This window comes from Cyrtonyx montezumae, unplaced genomic scaffold (genome assembly GCF_038088225.1).
Source record: "Cyrtonyx montezumae isolate F1298 unplaced genomic scaffold, pur_monq_1.0 scaffold_25, whole genome shotgun sequence".
In the NCBI taxonomy this organism is placed as follows: domain Eukaryota; kingdom Metazoa; phylum Chordata; class Aves; order Galliformes; family Odontophoridae; genus Cyrtonyx; species Cyrtonyx montezumae.
In genome coordinates, this window is record NW_027071992.1 from 13,168,836 (window position 1) to 13,192,650 (window position 23,815).

The 23,815-nt window shown below is 39.7% G+C and overlaps 1 protein-coding gene across 1 annotated transcript in view; it reads left to right on the forward strand.

Annotated features, from left to right (window-relative positions):
• The first annotated feature begins 10,487 nt into the window (after positions 1-10,487).
• The window catches only part of PRLR (prolactin receptor), a 92,954-nt gene continuing 79,626 nt past the window's right edge, over positions 10,488-23,815 (forward strand). Inside the window, exon 1 of the mRNA XM_065739975.1 lies at positions 10,488-10,595. The gene's annotated coding sequence lies outside the window, so the exon portion shown is untranslated. The remainder of the gene's footprint in view (positions 10,596-23,815) is intronic.

Sequence of the window (23,815 nt, forward strand, 5' to 3'; positions counted from 1 at the left end):
GAGTGTACCCTCTGCAAGTTTGCTGATGACACCAAGCTGAGTGGTGTAGCTGACACAATAGAATGAAGGGATGCCAGCCAGACAGACTAGGATAGGCTTGAAAAGTGGGCTCAGGTGAACCTAGTGAGATTCAACAAGGCCAAGTGCAGAGTTGCACTTGGGTCAAGACAGTTCCAGAGATGAGTACATACTGGGAGAACTAACTGAGAGCAGCCGTGTGGAGTAGGACTTGGGGTTTTTTGTGTACGAGAAGGCAACAGTGTACTACTGCATCTTGAACGGTCAACAGTATGCAGGGCTGCATCAAAAGGGGGGTGTCCCAGGGAAAGTGAGGTGACTGTCCCCCTCTGCTCTTCCTTCATGAGGCTCCACCTGGAGTACCGCATCCAGGCCAGGAGTCCCCAGCACAAGATGTGGAACTATTGGAATGCATCCAGAGATTATGTGAGGTCTGGAGCACATCTCTTATGAAGAAAGAATGAGGGAGCTGGGCTTTTTCAAGCTGGAGAAGAGAAGGCTTCAGGTAGATCTCACTGTGGCCTTCAGTACTTGTAGGGAACTTACAGAAACGAAGAAGATTGACTTTCTGTTGGGCAGATAGTGATGGATCAAGGAGGAAGGATTTCAAACTAAAAGAACAGAAATTTAGTTTAGGTGTTCAGGAGGAAATCTTTTACTCAGAGGGTTAGTGAGGCTCTGGCACAGGTTGCCCAGACAAGCTGTGGATGCAGGTTGGGTGATGCCCTGGGCAACATGAACTAGTGGTTGGCAACCCTGACTACCAGATGATGTTTAAGGGCCCTACAAACCTAAGCCACACTATGATTATATAATTCTATGTATTAAAAAATCACTCAGGAATCACTGCTCTTCACCATAGGGCTTACACTGATGATCATCAACAGAATGGGATTGGTAAGTATATTAGGCCAAATTCATAATAAATTCATTATAATTCATTATAAAGGAATCTTATCAACATTATTTAGGTCTGCCTCCAAGTATTACATACATCACTGATTTCACACACATTTCTTCATCTACTCCAACAATTCGGTGTAGTTTTAGAGAGCAAACGATTCACGACAGTTCTAATACTTCTGCACTTTAAGTCAGAGGCTAAAAGTTAAGAAAAGAAAGGGTAATACATTAAATACATTTTTTCCAATGGTGTTATAAGAATCACATAAGTTAGAAATTAAGTATTCTTTGTGTTTATTGTTTTTTAAGAAGCTGTCTGCCCTATAACACTGGATGAGACCATTTCTTAGAATGCTTCAGAAGAATTAATGAATTTAGCAGAAATCATGAATAAGTAGGAGACATGTCTTTGAAAGCCTGTTTTTACTGCCTCTTTTTCTATTCATCTTTTCAGGCAACATGAGATTCTAATAGATATACTGTGTTAATTGAATGTACAGTTGTACAGTTTTGTGGCAGTGCATTATCATTTAGAAATGTAAACAGATTTTTTGTATCAGTACTAATATCAATTAAGAAACAACTCCATGTATGACAGCACAAGTCCAATTGCAGATCAAGGAGATGAGAACAGTTAAACACTGACGGGGTTGGCTGATCTGTCATTTACTGCTACTACTGAGAAACAGTGTAGTTGTGTTAAGTGCTATCTTGTGCTGATGGCATCATAGTTCAATGTCTTATGTTGTTAAACCAATACTTGAATATGTGCAACTCATGTCAACCAAAATATTGTAGTACAGAAATATTTCTGTTTGTAGCTGGAAAAAAAAAATCAGTCAGGATGAATTTTGTCATTACTGCATGAGTTTTCTCATGAGAAGGAAACACATTTGTAGACAATAGAGCTTACTGTTTTTCCCTTCCTCTGCCAGTTTAGTTTAAGTTAGAACAGAATAATTTGGTTGGATGAGAACTAGAAAAAATGATCAAGTCCAACTGCCTGACCACTCCAGGACTAATCAAAACTTTAAGCACATTATTGAGGGCATTATGCAAACCCCTCCTGAACTCTGACACTTGACCACCCTCACAATAAAGGCCATTTCCCTAATGTCCTGTCTGAACCTCCTCAAGCACAGGTAAGTGCCATTCCCATCCTCAAGTTATTCATAAGCACTGTGACCAAGACAGCCACCTACCATCACTCTCCCATAAGGCATTCCCTATTCTCAAAAAACAGATTTAGGAGCACATCTTTCCTTGTTGTCTTACTCAGTACTTCTGACAGGAATTTATATCCATGATACTTTAGGAACTCCCCAGACTTTTTCTGGCAGTACTGATATCATAGAATCACAGAATCGTGGAATGGCTTAAAGATCATCTTTAAGTCCAACCCTCATGCCATGGACTGGTTGCTATCCACCACTTTCAGACTCCTGCTGTATTGAGTTCTGGTCCTCTCACTGCTGTTTGAATAATGACCATAACCAAACTATGTGAAAACTTCAAGAGAATGAGATACTTAGAGAAAGAATCCAGGAGAGGTATGGGTTTGTTACAGGTCCACAGTCAAAAAAAAAAAAAAAAAGCAAATTTCAAGAGTTTAATTAGGAAGTAGTTAAGTGATTGAGTGTAGCTTAATGAAATAGCAAATTGCAACATGGTATATCAATCCCATCCGAGAAAAAACAGTTTTTTTGAATCAACAAGCAGGAAAATATTTTATATGTATATAGGACATGAAAAGGTAAGAGCGATTCTTATGTAAAAGCTCTCAGTGATGACAGGCATATTCTTACGTTTATATGAATAAGAAAGGTATGTAAACGAGTAACAAATACAATTTCAAAACAAAAATAAACAACTCGAGTAAAACTAGAAGAATTTGTTCAGGCTTTTTAAGATTTTTTTGCCTTTTTTCAGCACAGTTAGTCTCTCATTTTACCTAATCTAGTAAAAGACCAGTTTTCTCTGTTATACCAACTGTGATCATTTCAAAACTATGAGCAGCTTATCTCCACCGCACTGCTCTTTTCTCCCCCTCCTTAAAAGAACACAACAAGAACATATGATGAAAAAAAAAGTCTCATGAGTTTAGATTAACTCAGCATTAATGCAATTTATCAGCTGTTACTAACTGACCAGTGAGGTCTAAAAGCAAGCTAAAAACACCTTCCCTCTATCCACTCTCTTCCACCTGCTACCCCAAGGCAGCACAGAGAATAGGGAAATGGGCACTATGGACAGCAGCTGCTGCTCTCCCAAGCAGCACAGAGAAGTGGGAAATGGGGGCTGTGGTCAGCAGCTGCTACTCTCCCATGGTCTCCAGCACTGCTTCCCACAGGTTGCAGCTCCCCCAGCCCTCCTGTCCCACCAAGGGCTGCTTCCCACAGATGCAGCTCTGATCCGGGGCTGCTCCTGCAGTGGATCTGCATGGGCTGCAGCCTCCTTCAGACCTCATCCACTGCGGCACTGTGAGCTTCTCCATTGGCTGCATGTGGAGATCTGCCATACTTGGTGCCCATGGGCTGCTGGGGGGGCAGGATGCTCCATCATGAACCTCTTCCGGGTACTGGGGGACTTTTCCTCCACTCCTAGGGCTTCTCTTGCCCTTCTTCTGCATTCACCTTGGTGCCTGAAGGGACGCTTCTCTCTCATTTTCTCACTCCTTTCTCCCAGCTGTGGTTGCATAGCAGTTTTTCCCTTCCTTCAGTCTGCTCTTCCAGAGTGCACACAGTGTCACTCATGGCTCAGCTCTGCCAGCCCTGACTCCTCTTTGGAGCAGCTGGAGTTAGTTTTGATCTGACACAGTGCAGTGCTGGGCTCTGCTCTGCCAACCCATGCAACCCCCCTGCCCCCTCCCCTCCTCTGCCCGACAACATACACTATAATAACCTCACCAGGTAAACCTAATAAACCAGCATAGATAAGGAGTCACACTGGCTGAAGGCATAAGCAAGTGCAGTAGACTGAATACTTTGTTAGTGAGTAGTTAAAGGACAACTTTCTTACAAGATTAGAAAGTTACCTCACTTCTGGCAAAAGTCCTACCTGTCACAGTCACATGACAGGTTTACCCCAGCAAAGTGTATTGCTCAGACAAGGAAGTCCTACCTTTTTTGGTCCACGTGAGCTGCTGCTTTGCTGCACTTAGGCACACCTGCTGCCCCAGCAGGGCTCCCCGTGGCTGAAACCATGCCAGGCCGCCTGTGTGCTTGTGACACAAAGGTCACGCTGAGTGAGAGCCCATTCTTTAATCATCCACTACACATCGATGTGAAGATCACCAGCATGCCTGAGGATAGAGAAGAATGGCAATTTTTATGGCAGGTGAAAAATTCACATATCGCAAGAATCACATAATCACAGAACTGTAGGGGCTGGAAGGGACCTCCAGAGATCATGGAGTCGAACCCCCTGCCAAAGCAGCTCCCTAGCCCAGGTTGCACAGGTAGGCGTCCAGGCGGGTCTGGAACGTCTCCAGAGAAGGAGACTCCACCACCTCTCTGTGCAGCTGTGCCACTGCTCCGTCACTGCACTGGGAAGAAGTTCCCATGCACATTTGTGCAGAACTTCCTATGCTTCAGTTTGTGGCCTTTTCCCCTCATCCTATCACCACACACTGCTGAGAAGAGTCCAGCCTCGTCCCTTTTCCTCCTGCTCCTTAGATATTTATAGACATGGATCAGATCCCCTCCAAGTCTTCTTTTCTCAAGGCTGAACAGACCTAGGTCTCTCAGCCTTATAAGGGAGGTGTTTCATGCTCTTTATCATCTTTGTAGCCTCTGCTGAACTCTTTCCAGGAGATCCCTGTCTTTTTGTAACCAGGAGCCCAGAACTGGACATAGTACTCCAGGTGAGGCCTCACCAGGGCAGAGTAGAAGGGGAGGATCACCTCCCTTGACCTACTGGCCACGCTCTTTTTAATGCATCCCAGAATGCCATTGGCCCTCTTGGCCACGAGGGCACACTGCTGGCTCATGGCCAACCTGTCGTCCACCAGGACACCCAGGTCCCTCTCCTCAGAGCTCCTGTCCAGCAAGTCATCCCCCAATCTTTACCAGTGCATGTGTTATTTCTCCCTAGGTGCAAGACTCTGCACTTGCTCTCTGATTCCTTTCTGCCCAACTCTCCAGCCTGTCCAGGTCTCACTGAAAGGCAGCACAGCCTTCCAGTCTATCAGCTATTCCTCCCAGCTTTGTATTACCAGCAAACCCTCATCAAGGTCACTGATGAAGATTTTAACAGGACTAGACCCAGCACTGACCTTGGAGGACACTACTAAGTACAGGCCTCCAACTGTACTCAAAACCCTCTAAGCTCTGCCTGTCAGCCACTTCTCAACCCACCTCTCCATCCACTCATCTGTTCCATACTTCCTCGACTTTATTGTAAGGATGCTGTGGGAGACAGTGTCAAATGCCTTGCTATCAGTATATTTTCTCATTAAACACATTATTCATAGAATCATACAATAACAAAATGGCTTGGGTTGGAAGAGATCTTAAGTCCATCCAGTAACAAACCCCTGCCATGGGCTGGCTGCTCCCCATGAGCTCAGGCTGCCCAGGGCCCCATCCAACCCGGCCTTGAGCACTTCCAGGGATAGGGCACCCATAACTCTCTGGACAGCAGTGCCAGCGCATCACTGCTTTCTGCATAATGAATGCCCCCCTAACATAAATCATAAATCTCCTATTTTTAAAGTTATTCCTCTTTGTTCAGTCACTATCAGACCATATAAAAAGTCACTCCCTTTCCTGTTTCCCTCAAGTACTGGAGTGCCACAGTGAAGTCTCTCTAGCCAGAGCCCTGTAGAATCTGCGTAAATCACAGCAGTAAGTACTAGTGCTGGCACTGCCTGCTGTGTAGCTGTGCAGATAATGGGAATGCAAGAGAAGATGCCCTAACTGCTGCTGTGATCTGGGTATTAGTGACAGGAGCACAAGGCCTGCAGTCACCCAAGTGACTGTGGCTTTGTCTGAAGATTAGAAAGGACATCAAGAAAGATTCACAAATATGAAGCCTGGAAATCTATTACAAGCAATCTTGAAAATAAAGCAGCTCCAGTGCTTTTTTGTCTGAGAGCAAAAATCTAGAAGCAGGAAAGACATTATTTTTGGTAAATGAGAAGGCACGTCTTCAGCTCTCAGCCGTTCTCACAGGCTGTTCTGAGGTAGCATCTGCTACAATGATCAGCACCATGGGCTGAGACATCCTGGTCCTAGGCCCTGCTGTTCTCATTTGGTGAACATGACCCTTAAAGGGGTAGGACTTTTTAGGTTGTGTGAGAATGAGTGAGGGGCCATAACACTTGCCACATCTTTTGTTCGAAAATGGCCATACCAAGTACATTTTGTCTGTGTCAAAAAAACCAATGTGGGTTTTGGCAGATGCTTTTTCAGAGGAAGCTGTGGTAAAGAAAGAAGTCAGCAGCAAACAAAAAAGTTGTTCTCTGAATTCCTACTTCTTTTATTCTTTTCTCGACATTTAAGAAGCTGAGGCATGTCCTGTTCAGTTCCTCTGCATTTTGGGAGGAGGTGAGCAGGGAGAAAAGAGGGGAAGGAACAACCAGTTGTAACCCCTATATGAGCTCACTCATGAAAACTTGAGAATGTTTTTAATAATGGCTGTGGAGAAAAAAGGACAGGCTGCTGTCTCCTTTCATATGCTCTTTCAATACGACTGCTTGTAAAGTTCCTTTTAGTGTTTTTCTTTCTAAAACCTTGTTGCTTCCTTTCATAGGTTTCTCCCACGTTTATCCACCTTCCTCCCAATGTTACTGTAACACTGTTTCACACTTTTTGAGAGGCAGTGAAATTATGATCTTATGAGAAGTCTGAATTTGTTTGAGGAGGCAGATTACGGATGTGATGCAAAATAACTTCACTAAGGCTGGTGAGATTACAGTGGTAGAAATGTCATTATCATGAAAATGAAGTTAGGACCATGCTGTCTTCTAAGGCCTCCTTTCCACAGATATCTGTTGATGTCAATATAAAGACTGCTCTTTGGAATTTATCAGCTGACTTTAACAGTTTCCAAGCCTAACTTTTCTGATTCTGAATAGATTAATCTCTGGAAAGAAAACTATTAGGTTTCCAGCCTAGCCACACAACAATCTTTCTTCGCTGACTGTAGAGGCAGCTTAAATCCTGGCCTAAACCAGATTTCTAAAGTGGATCCACCAGTTACATGACGAGGAATGAGTCAAGCCCATAATCCCTTCCACAGACTTGCCAAACTCTATTCTCAATGAGCCATGCTTTTTTTATCCTCTTCGAAGTCTCCTCCGTTTTTTCATATGCTGTTGGCTAGCATTCTTTTACCTTTCTGCCTCATTTTATATTTGTGTTCTGCTTCTATCTGCTCCAGCATTGTTCTTCAGCTTAAGAAGCTATCGGACTGGTCTAATGCATACTTTTTTATTGGTAGGCATACACTGTTTTCATAAGGACATGTAAGCGCCTGTACCATTTTCCACATTGGCTTTTATTTTGTCAGATTAAACCAGCCAAGTTATGTTAGTCACTGTGTAATAGATAGGCTCTAGATCTTTCACCTCATCTTTGTGACTTTTTTTCAGCTATCCTAATTTGAAAGAATCTCTCATACATGGGTGACTTACATGTTGTGCCTATGAGATTTTACTGTTACCTTAAATATTCCCCTTAATCCAGTGCTGCTAGAATCACAGTTGTCTTTTCTTGGCAGTATTCCGCCAGAGTCTAAGTATGCTTGTACAGACTTGCCTGACTGGCTTGAGTGTAGCAAGTAGTATAGCCACGGGCACACCAGTGCTTATTAAATACTGAAAAAAAAAATTTTTAAATGCTGGAGAAATACTTAAGGACTATCTCACACTGTACTGTCTGTTGCTAAGTTGCTAAGGTTGCATTACATCTACCAATAAACTAGATAATGCAGGTATAAATGTCTAAAGTTGTCCTTGTTACAGATTTCAATCATAAAATCATAGAATCACAGAATCACCAAGGTTAGAAAAGACTTACAAGATCATCCAGTCCAACCTGTCACCCATAGTTCCCACTAAACCATGCCCCTTACACAATGTCTAAACGTTCCTTGGGTTCCTCTCCAGGGTTGGTGAGTCCACCACATGCCTGGGCAGCCCATTCCAGAGCCTGACCACCCTTTTGGAGAAGTATTTCCTAACGTCCAGACTGAATCTCCCCTAGTGCAACCTGAGGCCATTCCCCCTAGTCCTATCACAAGTTACATGAGAGAAGAGGATGACCCCCAGCTCACTACAATCTTCCTTCAGGTTGTTATAGAGATCAATAAGGTCACCCCTAAGCCTCTTCTCCAGACAGAACAATCCCAGCTATCTCAGTTGCTCTTCATAAGACCTGTGCTCCAGACCCCTCTCGTCAGCTTAGCCATTGGCCTTCTTGGCCCCCTGGGCACACTGCTGGCTCATGTTCAGCCATGCACTGACCTATACACCTAGGTCCATTCCCTCTACACAGTCTTCCAGCCACTCTGCCCCAAGCCTGTAGTGTTGCCTGGAGTTGCTATGGCCAAGTGGAGTACCCGGCACTTGGCCTTTTTGAACTTCATCCCATTGGCCTCAGCCAAGTGATCCAGTCTGTGCAGATCCCACTGTAGGGCTTTCCTACCACCAGGTAGATCAATACTCCTTCCATTTTGGTGTCATCTACAAACTTACTGAGGGTGCACTCAATGCCCTCATCCGAGTCATTAATAAAGATATTGAAGATATCAGTGATAGTTACTAACTCAAATCTCTCATCTTGTCTTTCACTAAATCATTGGTGATTTAGTTTGTGTTCTGTATTACTCTCTTCAGACAGATTCTAGGAGTATATAACCTGTTTTAGTTCAGAGAAAATGTATACATGCAGACACTTAATATTATTACAGTCCTCTTAGAGAAATTAGGACAGTGATGATGTGAACCAGTACTTCCTTGATTCACCTTCATTTTGAAAATCTCTTCCCTCTGCAGGATCTTATCTCTATCACCCTTTCCTCCTGATCTGATCTCCCTTTATTTAGTAGCAGCAAGTGGATACAGACATAAAGCAAAAAAAAAAGACACAGCCTAATACGTTGTCTTGTGAAATACCTGTTAGGTTCTATTGTCTATTCCTTTTCTAATTTCTGAGAGACAGCCTTCCTTACTGGAAGAGTTTGACTACAGCTAGCTGAACACACTGATATTTTAGGGCATAGTTTTATGATACCATCGACTGAAACTTTATTGCCAGCTATGCATTCCATTCCCATATCACTGGCATTTGTTTGACCTTAGAGTGAGAATGTTCAGAAATTTATAATAGGAAATGAAAAAAGGAACTATGTTCTACCATTTTAACTCTCTAAACTATCCTTATCTGGCCTCCAATGGATAACAAACATGATGGATAGAAAGGAGCAAGCAACTGGAGGCAGAGAGTAAAACTGTTCCTCTCAGCAGCAGTTTAGTCCAGCTGCACTGGAAAAAAACAACAACAACAACAACAAAAAACACCACACACCTGAAGTTCTATAATCTCTGTGAGAATAAATTGCAAAGTTCCTCATATGTTCCTCACTCAAAAATGCCCGTCTCTCTCGACAAGAAACATTCATAAGATTACTGATTGTTTGAAATATTCTGCAGAATGTCCATTTAGTCACAAGATGTGAACAATTCTGACCTTGACTAGAAAGACTTGACTATAATAACTAAACACCCACATCACAGAAATCTTGCTTCATTATGGAAAAGAATATTCTAGCTCAATCTTCTTGCTTTTCACTACAAATGCATGCATTTTATTTTCTATTCACTGAATTGAACACAGGGAAGATAAAGAATATGAGTCAGTGAAAGCCTTAATAAAAATATGTAAAAATGCCTTCAGTTAAGGAGAGCTTGATGACTAGTAAATTATTTAGTGTGTTAGTAAAATTTGAAGCACCATTACATAATCTGAAATTACTTTCAAAACAGAGACAAAAGCTAACAAAATTCCAAAGAAGTATATGCTTTTTTCTTCTATTTAGTCAGCTTTTTGCTTTGTAATCAACACCTTTCATTCTGTTGTAAAAAGTATTTCTTTTTTTTTTTTTTTGCTATTCTAGACTATAAAACATGGACTACTGTTGCACAATGAGTATTATAGACATGATTTATGTTAAAAGATTATTAATTTAAAAAAAAAAATTAAACAATAAGCACTTCAAAGGAGTCACAACAACCTGTAGCATATGCAGCCAATGCTTTAAAATATCCTTTTTCTGCTTATGCATTCCTCTGCTCAAGAGTACACCTCTCACCTTTAAAGCTGTCACACTCCAAACATAGCTTGTACTGAAGAGAATCACTGTTTTGCCTCCAGCAAGGAACATAAGTGTTGCAAAACTGACTCCTCCTCTAATGGGGAGAGCATGTACAAGTACACAGAGTTGTATTTCTGCTAGAGCTGCCAGGCTGAATATTTTGCAGTCAGAGCTGTAAACCTTACAGGCTATTTCTTTGTTTAGCTTTCTACTTTGGATTCTTTTTCTCCCTCTTTCTTTCTGGATTTTGTTTTTAAATATGTGTGTGCCACTCTTTCAAATGCTGGATTTTCACCTCCTTTTTCAGGAAGTATTCATGAATTGACATGGGTCAACATGCTTCTCATTACCAGGCAAAAGTAAGTACTGCAGTTAAACCTGTTCCTACCGTGTGTTTACCTATGTGTCATTGTATAAAGGACAGAGTAGACTTCAGTTCTATTAGCAGAATTTAAAAACTTAAAAAGACAAAGTTAAAATTAATGTTATGCTGAATATTGTATAGATCATATTCCATAAAAATACCATTTCTGTTTAATAGTCAGTGCTTTCTCTTTTAAAATATGAAAAGAAGCCAGAAACAGAGATGCCTTTCCTGTACACATTTTTTTTTTAATGACATTCAGGATTGTGTTTATTTTTGGAAAACATTTTTAGTGCAGTTACTAGTACTGATCTCATGTTTTTACCCCTTTATATTATGTATGTTCACTAAATACACCTTATTTGTTTCATTCATTAATGAACATATGGCTAGTTGAGGAAATAAGCCTCCTGGAGCTCTCGTAACTGCCGTCATATCTTCCACTCTATACCGTTCCCTAGCAATTACTTTATTCTTCCTGTATTACCAACATCGATGTTCATGTATATACTCATTAGTTACAGATCCTATTTTGTGTTATTTAGATTTTTTTTGCTGTCAGCATAGACTGGAAGTTGAAGATTGAAGGGAAACATATCAGAGAAAAAAATTGAAAGAAAATAAAAGCTGCTAAATGAGGTGGTGATAAGTAAAGAAAATGGTGGGGGTTGATTCTAAGCATCTTTTTAGCCATTTTTCTCTGCATCCTACTGAAACACTGAGTCGTCATCATCAGTATTATTTTAACTATTCCAACAGTCACCTGAGAATTCATTAATGGTCTGAGCCGGGGAAGAGAAATGTAGAATACACAGTTTCCTTTGCTATTAGTTCCCTCTAGAGAGCGCAGCAGCCTGCAAGACAGTGTATGGATTATGTTTCCATATTAGCAGCGTAAGCTTTCCCACTGCAGAAATGTTATGCTGCAACTATCCATCTTTTCTTCTTTTGAGAGATAGTTTGCTATTATTTTCAGCTGAACTATTCCATTCCCCGAAGCAGGTGGGTGGATTGCCTGTGCAGCAAACAGGTTTAAGCAACAAATAACACTTGACTGCATAATGAATGTAGCCATTTACCATATACACTTTTACTGTCACCAAATAATCTGCTGAAAGTCTGTGACATGAGTGTATAACAGTGTTCTGTGATGAAGTACAGCAGAAAGACTCTGGCACAGAGATTAATGTCTGTTCTCATTTGGCATGAACCGGGCAGATCTTTAAGGAAAACAAAGTGTAGACAAATGCAGATACTATAAGGGCAATGAGGAGCAAAACTGGTAGGTAATCCTGCTATTTTTTGCATGTTAAAATTGGACTGGAAATCCTTCAGACTAAGTTTTCTAGTGAGGGATGTGGCACTTTGACAGGACATTATCCAACAGAGTGAGCTTAGAAGTATAGTTCAAGAGTCTGTATTTTCATCTTTAAATATAAGAAAAGTTTTTCATGTTTTTAAACTGTTTCCACTGAATTGCCTTTGTTGTTGTTGTTGCCTAGCTAAAGATCCCTTCTAAATGTGTTTGGTTTTCATGGCTCCAAATGAACTAGCACTTGTTGCAAATGCAGCTCTCTTACCTGAAATGGTGCTCCCAAACAGAGCTGGTTTTTGAAATCTCTGGCTTCCATTTACAGCGTGTGGAAGTTTCACTTTCACACATTTCTTAACTGCAGTGAAGAAAATGGGTTCAACCACTGCATCAGGATTTCAGTCTGAAATTTTAGTCTTCCAGGCATGTATTCCTTGTGAGAATTAGACACAGCTTAATTAGAGACTCATAAAATAACAGGAACACTTGGTTCCTTCTACCTGTTGGGTTTGTCTTGTTTGAAGCTAACATTCTGGCACCTTTAGACTCTTAGATTTACAGACCTTTATAGTGTTTTATTTATGTTTGTGCACATACATACATTTCAGTATACTTATCCTTCAGGCAGGATTTTGTTGGAGTTTTGGACCACACTCTTGGTATTCAGTTTCATTCTTACAAAGATCTACTCAATCTTTAAAATCTCCCATGGCCTCAGTTTTAGTGCTATTTTTGGTTCACATTTATTCCTTTTGCACAACTGCCCTTCAGAGAGTCTGCATGATTTCAGAAGGTAGAATCAAAGGGCAGCTGAGCTAGTGCTAGAACTTGGTTGGACTAATTAATTAGGCTAATCTGATGCTCTGATCTGATTACTTCATTTACTGACACTTTCTTGTTGCCCCTTTCCTGGCTACACTTTTTGGGGGATGCCTTAATTCCCCTCGTTAGATCTCCATTCTTGCTTAGTCCAGCTTGCTGTCTCATTTTCCCTCATCCTAACTGATCTTAATTCTTCCAAAGAACCAGTTCATGTTATTACAGTTACTTTTACTGATTGATCAGCAGTAGCTTGCTGTTCTCCTCCATACCAAGTTATAATTGTGGAACAGTTTAATAAACCATTAGGAAATCAAGCACTCAGTTTTTTCCACAAGCTAAATGACAACAGGAGGAAGATATCTCACTTCCTTGGCCTTCCTCCTTCCTATCTTCTTTTATTACCCAGCCCCATTAAAGAGGTAATGACCTACCTCTGATAGAATAGTATCTCAACAGTTCTGGTAGATACTGGTTGCTAATGATTTAGCTTGACCTTTAATCCCTGTAAAAATTTACTTGCTAAGAAACTTTCATATCTAGCAGACTTTTTTTGCAATCACTTTTTAGTTTGCCTTTATGTAACTTCTATCAGAACTGCAGGTTATTCTGTTGGTAAGAATAGTTTTGCAAACAGTGTAAATGGACTTTTATGTAACTGATTTTTCACTTCATTGGCAGTTTTGAAAATCATCTTTAAAGACGATGTAATTGAAATTAACAGGTTTTCTTAATTATGTTTTGGCAAATTGAAAATAAACTTCATGCTGAACTAAGCATTCAGTTAATGCTGCCAAATCTGAAAGAAAAACGTTTCATTTTAGAGATTTCTTTTTAGAAAATTATGAATGTGTCATATGTATGCAAAATATAATTTTTCTCTATAAAAATCTGTGATTAAATATTTGAGTGCTTCAGAAGAGTGGTTCTGTTTTCTTTCTCTTCTTTATTAATTTCATAAAACTTGCATGCATGTTTCAGCTGACTTTAGTCTGTTTGGCTGAATGAAAGCTTCAGCCAAAACCTTTGCTCAGTGTAAATTAGATTTCTTCTCTTCCTTTTCTAAAACCATCCATCATTTTTGGCATGGTCTTAACTAGTACAAACATTCTTCTGAGAATCTTGTGACTACTTTTCAAATGGTTTCTTGCCTGTTATGAGTGATCAGGAAGGAATATCTCCAAGTCACGGAAGTTTAGACACTCACAGCTGTTATGTCCTCCATCAAAATGTTCCTCTCTCTCTGTCAAGTTTGGATATTGACAAACACCAAGATGTCAAAACACCAAGTTATCTCATCTTACTTGGAAATTGCATTCTACTTATTTTAGCTTTAGAAGTTACAGATTTGTTCTTCAGAAATTCAGTTGAATTGCATGGCAGTTCTCAACAACTGATAAGTAAGTTCACTTAAGGTATGAAAATTTAATTTGTAGTGTATTCGAAGTAGTTTCTTATTCCCAGAAGAATATGTGTAGTAGAATTCCGTGCTAATAATGATGTTTTCTGTATAAACTATATTATTTTGGATTTTTTCTTGCACTTTCGTGTTTTGAGTTACAGCCTGTGATCTTGCAATACTTTTTTTTAAAGTTTATTTCAAAATAATCTAACTATGAAGAATGTTTAGGTGGGAGATTGATTAGAATTTGGATTGAGATCCTTAAAATAAAAAATCAGGAAGCACTGAACCAGTAAGAAAGTTATGTCAGTTACTGACTATTCAAGTAGGAAATCTAGTCGTAACTGTAATTATTCCTCCCATAAGGCTTAGCTGGATGTCAAATCTAGGAAAGCATACAGTAACCTTACTTTTGCTTGAAAACAGATATCAATTTTTGTATCATTTAACTCAAAACTGATTTATGATATTAACATTCCTTAGTATTTACATTGAGGTGATTAGAAAACGGAGAACAGAGATCTGAGAGGTGAAACAATCAATTTTGTCTGAAATTATAGTGTTCACAAACTCAGCTCACTTCCACAGAATACTCCAATTGAGATCTACTGTAGTTCAAATCTTGAAAGTCCTATTCAGGATGGCAAATTAATTTCCAGTTATAATATTATTTTCCTGTAATTTAAAGCCCTGTGTTTTGTTTGTTTATTTGTTTTTTATGAGTTTATTTACTCAATAACAAAATAACATGGTACAGCAAATTTGTATTTAGTTGGGGCATTAATTAATTTTCCCATAAGATGTGATGTTACTGTGTTATGCATAAGCATAAACATACTTCCCCATAGAAATAAGATTTACCCAGATAATTTTCTTTAAATTTTTTATGTAATTGCAAGGAAATTTGACAGCGAAGATGAAGTTTCAAATGGTGCATTCTGCCAAATTTTGTAGTAATAAGTGTAAGAGAAAAACAGAACATTTGCAGTCACTTGATTATGTTAAATGAGTTCAGCAATTCAGAGTGGAAGCCTACACTTCACTACCAAATTATTTGGTAGAAAGCAATTATATGTGTCTGTCTTGCTTTTAATACACATGTATATAGATTTAATTTTTAAATTAAGTATTCCAACCAGCTAGAACATATAAATCCACAGGAAATCAGACTCAGCAGTTTTGGTAATTACAGAGTCTCTAAACAAGACCATCTGACAGAAAAAAATAAATAAAAAAAAAAGAGATTGAAAAGGCTGCACAGTGCAGTATTCAAAAATTTCCAGACTCTTGACTCAGACTGCTTTATTATGTGTTATTTTCTGTGTTTCACTGAGAATTGTGAAATGCGTAGATAAGAAGAAATGTTTAAAAAATCAACTCAAAGATACAAGTATAAATCTCAAGCATTCACACATTTCAATATTCCAGGCCTCTTGTCTTATGACATGGATTTTTTAAGGGATTGAATACTCCCTCCAGAAGTATTTGAAACATGTAAGCATTACAGAAAAGTATTCAGAACTTTTTGGAATATCTGCAGTATTTGCACACTTGTGGGGAATGAGGCTTTGGATGAGCTCTACAACATTCTCTGTGGGGTAGTTTGAACCTGGACTTATCATAGAAACCAGTATTAGGAAGAAATTATTTACTGTGAAGATGGTGAGACACTGGAACAGGTTGCCCAGCGAGGTTGTGGATGCCCCCTCCCTGGAAGCATTCAAGGCCAGGCTGGATGGGGCTTTGAGCAGCCTGGTCCAGAGGGAAGTCCCAGCCTATAACAAGGGGGTTGGAATTCAGTGGTCTAAATGGTCCCTTTCAACCCAAATCACTTAATGATTCTATGATTCCCTTACTTGCAGCGTGTATCTGTCAGGTGCAGCTGTGGCTCTGCCTGATGACCTTACCTGTACTGTAAAGACTCACATACGTTGCAACAGCATATGACCAACCAAGCAGAGGTGCCTGATTAGACTCACAGAATCATGGAGGTTGGAACTGACCGCTGGAGATCATCAGGTCCAACCCTCTTCTTTTCAGATGGGAAAACATTATGCACCAAAAAGGAGCTAGAAGATTATTTTACATTTCAGTGAGACCCCTAGAATTTTTATCTGTCCTTTGAAGACTCATGGAGATTCTGCTTTGTTTTCTCTTCTTGCGTCTATCTTGTTGCATTAAAATTGGAAAAATGAAAGTGTAAATTAAATGCTAAAAATGCGTTCTGAAAGATCTCTACATTTAGGGAATGTATTTCCTGCATTTAAGGAAATCATGTCAGCTTTGCATGTATGTTAGACTATCATCATGATCCTCTTAGCTTCACAGTCATGTCTTTGTCTAGAGGAATTTTCTGATCTTCAGTCCCCTGACAGCCTGAGGTAACCTCTTGTATACCACAGCAAATCTCAACACATTCATTGTTTGCTTGGGGTAAAGTCATTTCATATTAATAGTAATTCTAATTTTTTCCACTTTTAGTGTACATATGATACATAACAATGTTTCTGAGCAAGTCTGTACTAGTTCATAAAAACACTTATAAGCTGTCTGCTGGTAATTTCAGAAAACTTACAGGTCTCTAGAGCTGAAGCAAGAACAAATAGGAACAATCACAACATAAAACCAGAATTTTTATAATTTAGCACAGAATGAATCTTGTTGATGAATTCCATGTGCTGGATGCCTCCATATGGTGTCAGACTTCTTCCTTGAAGGAAACAAGAGATGGTGTTTGGAAAAGCATATACGACATGTAGCCAGATCTTGTACATCTGCTCCCAGCTTGATTAAAAAAAAAAAAAAAAAAAAAGGATCACTGCTGTTGCTACTTCTTGACCCCAAAACACTAGCTGGGAAATCATGAGAGTTCAAGAATGCCAGTCCAAAATGAGTAAGCTTTTTCTTTAAATGTGAGTTTTGTTTAATCATATGATGTAAAGAGAAAATAAACAACAGTTTGGTTATGGTAGGGCAGAGTCATGTGTTGTGGTAATATGGAAGGTAGCTATGTGGTTGTGTAAATACAGAATAAAAAAATGAAAAGTATTTAAAAATAGAAAAAGGTGCAAACAGTAAGTGAAGAATAAAGATTTCAAATATTTATGTATTAATAGGGAAATTATTTATTAAGTTGGAAGTTCTAACTTCAATTAAACCTTGTTAAAAAGTGCCAAACTTAATCTCTCTTTTTTACAAGTTTACTCACTTAGCTGACCAAGGGAAGCCAGTAGTATGATCTTTTTGGATTTTGGCAAAGCTTTCCATACTGTTTCTCGCAGTATCCTTCTTGACAAAATGTTCAGTGCACAGCTAGACAAAAACGTAATGTGACAGGTGAGCAATTGACTGATGGCTCAGGCTTCAAGAATTATAGTAAATGGGGTTACATCAAGTTAGTGGCCAGTGTCTAGTGGAGTTTGGCAAGGGTTGCATTTTAGGATCAGTTCTCTACATTGTTTTCATCAGTGCCTTATATATAGGATTCAAATGCAAACTGGCCAGGTTTGCAGATGATACGGCACTGGGAGGAGCTGCTGACTCCATGGAGGGGAGGCCTTGCAAAGAGATCCTGAGAAACTGAGTTATGGTCCATCACCAACCACATGAAACTGAACAAGAGAAAGTTCCAGATTCTGCAGCTGGGACTGGGCAGCCTTGGGGACATGTAAAAACCAGGGGATGAAACGCTGGAGAGTACTCTCGCTGTGGAGAGATCTGCAGGTTCTGTCTGATTGTAAGCTGGACATGAGCCAGCTGCATGCTCTGCAGCCAGAAGGGCCAACCATAGCCTGAGTACCTCAGGTCCGACACTGCCACCGACTGAGCAGAGGGCTTGACTCCTCTGCTCTGAGCTGTGTGGCCTTTCCTCCAGCACTGGGTGCAGTTCTGAGAATCATAACGTAATAATGAGGAGATAATACTGTTAGCATGTAGAGGAGGCCTGCAAAGAGAAGGTTCTCTAGGGCAAAATGTTGGATTGGCTGAGGGCTATGAGTGTGCTGGGCCCAGAGAAGAGTGGAGGAGCTGAGCAGAAGCCTGATGGCGGCTGCAGCTCTCACAGGGAGCGGAGGGCAGCGCTGAGCTCTGCTCTGTGTGACAGACACAGGGCCCGAGGGCACGGCATGGAGCTGTGCCAGGGGAGGGCAGGGGGTTAGGGAAAGGCTCTGCCCCAGAGGGGGATGGGCATGGAACAGGCTGCCCAGGGCAGTGGGCACAGCCCTGAGCTGCCGATGCTCAAGGGTTGTTTAGACAGTGCTCTCAGATGTAGGGTTTGGATTATGAGTCATGCATCTGCTTAGCCTAAATGCTAAATTAACACAAACTGCTTGTAATAACTACTAGTATATGTTAAAATACTGCTTATAAGTAAATCTTCCTTCAAATTATTATTATTATATATTTAGTGTCTAGATTATTTTATGTCAAACAAATGTATTATTTCTTGTTTGGGTAGTAGCACCATGGCTTTGTATTGTGATTCAGAAAGGTGGAGATAAGGAATGACAGCCATCAAAAGAAATGTAGTTAGTATCAGTTAAAAAACAACTTTCATCCAAGAAGACAAGGAAGGAAGGAAGGAAAAGAATAAAGGAGAAGGAAGAATGAGGGAAAAGTAAAGAAAACAGTTGTTTGTGATGTACCTGACCCTAGAAATTTTAAAGTTGGATAAAAGCCTCTGAAGTCCTTGAGGTTAGCAGTTAGAGCCAGAGTGCAAGGAAAAAGAAGGATGGAAGACTGGTTTTTGCACAGTGCTACCCAATAATGCCTGCGCCAGGATTTTTCCACAAAGCAGCAATTTGAATGTGACCGAACAGGTAACAAGGGACCTAGGAGCTGTCAGGCAAGTGGGAAGTAGGACGTGCAGAAATACAGTGCCCTGACAGATGAAATAATATTCACAGTGTTGGAAATAACATTGCTGAAGTTAGTCCATTATTCATCAACATCCATATTGCTGGAATATATGAATATTTCCTAGCTCCAGTATCACAGCTCTAACAATTAACCACTCATAGGCCTAGATGACAGTCCTGCAATGAAGAATACAAGTGCTTAAGCAGTTGATAATTCTTACAGCTTGGGAGTTGTCACATTCTTTTGGAAGCTCCTCCTGGGGTTGCCAGTAACAGTTTCTCTTTTCAGATGACATCACTGGAAGGTTTATCCATTTCTACGTGAAATATGTTGAGCACCAGGTGGTTACAGATTTATCAGTCCCATGATCAGTTTCTGTTCTGGCAAATGACAGTAGCAGTTGAATCATTACAAAAAGTACAAGCTACATTTTTCTGCCAGTGAAGCAACTTCATATTAATATAGGGAGCACTGAAATAAAAAGAAATGAAAACAAGCTTATCTATATTTCACATTGTGAAGTTGCATTTGCCACCCTAGAAGGTTCTGACATTTTAAGGAAATATCCTATAATGTGGTAAAGACTGAGTAGTGAAGGAGTAAATATCCTATCAGATATCCTAACAGGTATCCCTGTTTTTCGGGGCATTATTTTAGAGTAGAAGCTTCTTCTCAAAAGCGGTATCATTTTTCTAAAGGAGTTTGGAAATTATTAAGTCACATGTTAAAAGTGCTGCTGAAAATAGCCAAAGATGTGATCAGATGTATCTTCCGGGCTGTTGTGGCCAAGTTGCAAACATTGGCAAAGAAGGAGGTCTCAGGCCTTATTTATATTAAGAGACAGTGTTTAAAAAGAGACAAATCACAGCTCTGAACTAAAAGCCTTCCTCAAATCCTTAAAAGGGAAAGGATGGGTAGAGCTATGCTGCATTTCATCTGCAGCAAGAAGTAAAAGAATAACAAACCCCACTGAACAGTGGAATTAAAAAAAGAAATTGAGGGAGGGATGTTCTGCCACTAGAAGAGAGAATATAATTTAACAGGGCTGATTTTTGTTCATGGCTGCTCAGAAGAATGTACTAAATTGAAACTAGCCCCAGTACAGAAAGGCATCAAGAAGAGCTTGTCCATTGAGATGCCATTACTTGCAGCTATAGCAGAGATTGCTCACTGGAATTTTTTTCATGGCTATGAATGGAGAAGGTTGTGTAGCTCTGAAAAACATAGCCCTGCAGCAAAACTCTGGAAGAAAAGAGATGATTTACCCATCGGCATGTATTTTCAGTCAGTTGGATGTTACATTAGGAGGCATACCCATTCTGAGTTTGTAGGGCACAGTCTGCTATGTTAGGAGTACATGACCTGGAATTCGCCTTCAAGACTTCATTTTTTACCCTCACAAGGGGCTTGGTTGCTGCTGCATCAGGTTCAGAAGAGCCATTAACACTAGAGAGGTCTTTTGGTAAGTATAACCCCTCACCTTTGTCATATTGAATTACTTGCTTTTCTGTCAGAAATCTCACCCAGCTGTCATTTATATGATGTGTGACATCTTTTGGAAAAAAACCTTTGCAAAATTTTCTTGGTATTCCCAAACACATTTCCGTAAAACTGATTTTTTCTTTGGCTTTCCATTTTAGTAGACAGTATTGTCAGTATTATGTAGCAGAGTGTAGTGTCCAAAGACTGCACCAATGATATCACTATATGGTGATATGGTTGCTCTGAAGTTAGGTGAAAGTGCCTTTTAGTCACATGGACAAAATTAGCCAGTTTCCATCAAACCTTATTTTTCTTTTAATATACCCACCTGCTCTCTAGTGCCCTCCCAATCCTTTTCAACGTGAATCACTCTAGATATTTTAGGAATTTTTCAGCAGGCTTCTTAACTGGTGGTTCTACAGCTGTATTTTCTTTTCATGTAATTTTCTTTATTGCTATTTCTTTACTGTTTCAAGCCTACCACCCTCTGGTAAAGAACCTTTTCTTAACACCACCTAACCCTCCCCTGACAACAGAAGTCCTGTTGCTGATCAGCAGTGATAGCTGATAGTCATACATAAACTTTGTTAATTTCAGTGCCTTGTATTAAGCAATCTTTTGTATTAAACTTGTGCGAATATAAACTTATTTAGAAATATATATGTAAAGAAGTGGATTAATGCTTTTAGATACATTTCTACACTCCTTTCTGTACGTATGTATAGAAATATTTACATGGCTGTATATCAGAAATACCAGGAATAAAAAACAGCCATTGAGAAACTTCCAGGTGAACAAGAAGGTGAAGTTTTGTCTGCCAAGCAATCATGAGGTATGCTAGGATCTCAGGGTTGTTGTCATTAACAACATGGTAGCTGTGACAAAATGGTAGCCCCTACCAGACACTTCTAGCTCTTGAGTGACCATGGCATGGATTCAGAAGTCAGGCAGACCCCAAACACTGATACTGGCAGGGTTACAGCTCTGCCAAAATGACAGCCTCCCATGGGCAAAGTGATACAGTTTGTTGATTTGTTCTGGAAAACAGAGGAGCTTGTGGACAAATGAATTATGTGCCCATGAGGGGCTGGACATCAGGATGAGAGGAAGCTGAATGCTTGCTGGGGCCTACCTGGGTGACAGTTGTCCTCTGACTCCTGTTGGGCTGGTGGCCACAGCAGACAGCATTGCCTCAGCACAGATGGGCTCTCTCTTAAATAAGTGTCCAGTTGAAATGATCTTCAGGCCACAATCTGGCCCTGATTTGTTGAGCTAAGTGTTAGGCTCTTTTTCAGAACCTTAAAGACTGTCAGGAAATGGAAGAAGAAATCTTTTCTTTAGTCAATAGAATGGGCAGTCGGTTTGCACTCACTGCCTGTACGCTTCTTTCGGGTACAGAGTTTTAACTCATGGATCTGCTTATTCATAGGAAGGAAAAAAATATAACAAAATTAATGTAACAGGTGTAATTTTGGAGCAGGAGAGTGAAGAATAACTTGCTAAAATTATTGAGCATATTTCTCCTAATGAATCATCCATTCCTAGGCAATGAAAACTGAGAGACCTGTAACATTTGTGTGTTGATAACTTGATTAGAAACTGATGGAAGAAACTGAAATTAATGTAAGAGAGCCTAGAGATGACTAACAGCAACATGGGTTCCTGAATAAAATATCCAATCTTTTTGAAGTAGTCCAGCTTCTTTCTAAAGAAGGATGAGTCTTGAGGCAATAATATCATACATGAGGATTGCTGTGAGGCTTTTTGTGAAATTTTCATAAATTAATTCGAAAAACATAGTCTAAATGGGACTAATTTCCTGAATGCAATTGTCTATGGAATTCTGTGGAGAATTGGTTATCAGAAGGTCATTTTCAGAATGAAAACAGTTTGAAACAAGCGGCACTCTGTTCTTTCATATAGGGAATTATTAGTGTTTGCTTAGTATCTTGGATAATATCATGCCAGAGGTATTAGTTAAATACATTTGTAAAACAACAGCGGGATGAGAGAGCCTTCGTTTACTGGAGAACAGGAAGAAAAAGCAATGATTTTGATAGGTTGCTGGGTTGTTTCTGAAGAATAAGTCATGAGCAAGGTGCTGCTTTTCGACGTGGAGTCTCAGTCACACAAATACAGGAACACATTAGTAAGTCAGGAAATCTTTTGTATAAAAAGGAGTTGTGATGGTACATGAAGAGCGGAAATCAGTTATGTCATCCTGCTGTGCAAAAAGTAAATACCATGCCAGGATTTATAAACAGCAGTCTGGTTGGTAGTATACAAAATAATTCTTTTATTCTGAACATTTTCAACTGAAACATTTTGTCACTGTGGGGCACCATGCTTCACAGAAGTCTGGAGGAGGGTAAAAAGAATGAAGTCTAGAAAATGAATCGACTGGTAAATCTAAACAAGAGAAGACAGAAGTGGTATGTTTGAACTATTCAAAGTAGTGTTTCTTAGCTCTGCAGTGAGTCAGTAGCCTGTTGTTCTCGTTGCTGTTAGGCTGCTAAAGAAATAATTGGTTTAAGTTGCTGCAAGGAAGATACAGATCAGATATTAAGAACATTATAACAATAAAGATAACAAAGCAGTAGCATATATTGCCTAAGGAGATTGTGAAATTCCTGTAACAGGGAATTTTTAAGAACAAATTAAGCAAATTTCTGGAATGAAATTGGCATTGTTAATCTCTCCTTGGGATTACAGGATATCTGTTCTGGGATCACTTCTTGGGGCACTTAGATGGCCTAAATGACCTCCTGTGACCTCTTCTAGTCTATGATTTATTGGGAGAGTTTAATGCATGGAATTATTAGGTGGTACGTTCTTTGAAACAGGAACAATATCTTCTGTACTAATACAGCACACAACAAAGCAATCCAGACTGAGATTGTAATCATTATAGAAACTATATAGTAATCATGGTATCTGATTATCATGCTATGTTTTGTAATGTTGGAACATAAATGTAAAACTCGCTCTGTGCTGTCAGAGCCATGTTTCACACATGGCATCATTCAAATATTATCTGCTAATGTGAGTCTTAGTGGAAGCTGTGACAGTGAGTGGCATAGGTAAACATCATGTTGTAATGATTTGTAATACAAATCACCAAACATTTTAATATGTTTTTGTCAATTGAGTCAGAAAACCAATTTAAGTATTTTATGGATTAAAAGTACAGGTGACATACTAGTCTTTTTAGAATATTATTTCACAGAATCAAAGACACAGAACTGTAGGCGTTGGAAGGGATCTCTGGAAATTACCTAGCCCAACTCCCCTGCCAAAGCAGCTCCCTAGCCCAGGTTGCACAGGTAGGCGTCCAGGTGGGTCT